The sequence below is a fragment of the Pan troglodytes genome, chromosome 22 (genome assembly GCF_028858775.2).
Source record: "Pan troglodytes isolate AG18354 chromosome 22, NHGRI_mPanTro3-v2.0_pri, whole genome shotgun sequence".
Lineage (NCBI taxonomy): Eukaryota > Metazoa > Chordata > Mammalia > Primates > Hominidae > Pan > Pan troglodytes.
In genome coordinates, this window is record NC_072420.2 from 14,956,649 (window position 1) to 14,958,837 (window position 2,189).

Sequence of the window (2,189 nt, forward strand, 5' to 3'; positions counted from 1 at the left end):
CCACCAACCTCCTGTCCATAATTAAGTCACCTGCTTCAACATTAGGGATTACAATTCCACATGAGTTTCATAGGGACACACAGGAAAACCATATAATTCTGACCCTGATATTCCACAATCTCATGTCCTTATCACAGAGCAAAATACAGTCATGACTCTTCAAAAGTTTGCAAAAGTCTTAACTCATTCCAAATGTAAAAACTTCAAAGTCTCATCCGAGATAAGGCCACAGTCCCTTCTGCCTATGGGTCCCTGAATTTAAAACGGAGTTCTTTTCTTTCAAGGTACAATGATGGTAGAGGCATTGTGTAAGATTTCTCAGTCCAAAGGGAAGAAATTTCCCAGAAAAATAACACAAATGGGCCCACAGGCCCAATGCAAATCCATAACCCAGCAGGACAGTATTCACTCAATCTCTCAGCTCCAAAATCATCAAGAGAACTCACTGTCATGTGAACAGCATTAAGGAGAGTGCTTAACCATTTGTGAAGGATCTGCCCCCTCCCTGATCTTTCACTCCCACCCACAATATAATCTCCCCCATTCTCTCCACCCCGTTACCTCCAACCCCGCTGCTTCTCCATGATTAAAACACCTCCCACCAGGCCCCAACTTTAACATTCCCCATTACAATTCCACATGGGTTTAGTAGGGATGCAGAACCAAATCCTATTATTCTGACCCTGGCCCCCATATCTCATGTTGTTCTCACGCTGTGAAATACAATGGTGCCTTCTCTACGGTTTCCCAATCTCTTAACTCATTCCAGCATTTACTGAAATGTCCAAAGACCAAAGTCTCTTCTGAGACAAGGCTGCCATACGTTCTACCTGAGCCTCTGAAATACAAAGCAAGTTAACTACTTCCAAAGTACAATGATTGTACAGGCATTGGGTAAGTATTCCCACCCAAAAGGAAGAAATTTGACAGAAAAAAAGCACAAAACACAGATGGGACTTACAAACCCCATAGGAGTCAAAAATCCAACAGCCAGTCATTGAATCCCACAGTTCCAAATCACTCTTATTGAATCTAGATCCCACATCCAGAGCACAAAGGTATGAGGCCTGGGCTCCCAAGGCCTTGGGCAGCTCCGCAGCTGTGACATTTCAGGGTATAACCTCCACAGTTGCCCTCATGGGCTGGGCTGCTGTTGAGTACCTATAGCTTTTCCACAATGAAGGTGCAAGCTGCTAGTGAGTCTATGAATCTGGCATTTGCAGAATGGTGCCTCCCTTTATGAGGTTCCAACCCCATATGTTCCTTCTGTACTGCCCTAGTAAAGGAGGCTCTGCCTCTTGGAAAAGTTTCGACCTGGACACCCAGGTTTTTCCATACATACTCTGGAGTCCAGACAAAGAATCCCCAGCCTCCAGTTTTGTGCTCTGTGCACCTGCTGGCTTAACACTATGTGGAAGCTGCCAAGGCTTGCAGCTTGCACCCTCTGAAGCAGTGATCCAAGCAGTACCGGTGCATCTTTCAACCATGGCTGGAGCTGGAGCTTCAGGAATCCAGCCAGCAGTGTCCTGAGGATGGACATAGCAGCGGGGCCATGGGGCTGGAGAAGGAAACCATTCTTTTCTCCCAGGCCTCAGGGCCTGTGATAGCAAGGGCTGCTGAAAAAGTCTCTGAAATGCCTTCAAGGCCTTTTTAACATTGTATTGGCTATTAGCACTGAACTCCATTTTATAAACATTTCTGAAGCCTTCTTGAACTTTCCCACTGATAATAAGCTTTTCTTTTTGACCACTTGGCCAGACTGCAAATTTTCCCAACTTTTAAGCTCTCCTTGTCATTTAAATATGTTTCACCTTGAGGTCATTTCTTTGGTCACATATTTTCATGTGAGACCTTGTAAGCCTGGTGGTCACTGTCCATCCTTATGTCACCTTCTTAATTATAACTATTTAGCAAGTCTCTACACTGATCCAAACTTTTCCTCATCTTCCTGTCTTCTTCCAAGACCTCCAAACTCTCCAACCTCTGGCCATTACACACTTCTTAACCTGCTTCTACATTTTCAGCTACATGTGTCACAGCCTGGCAATGTGGTAAAAGAAGAAAAGTCCATTTCAGGAGAAAAATTAACGCAGGCTTCAGACGTTTGCCTGAAAAGAAGCTGAGTGCTGATTGCCAAGACAATAGGGAAAAGGTCTTGAAGGCATTTCATAGCTCCACTTTACAGCATT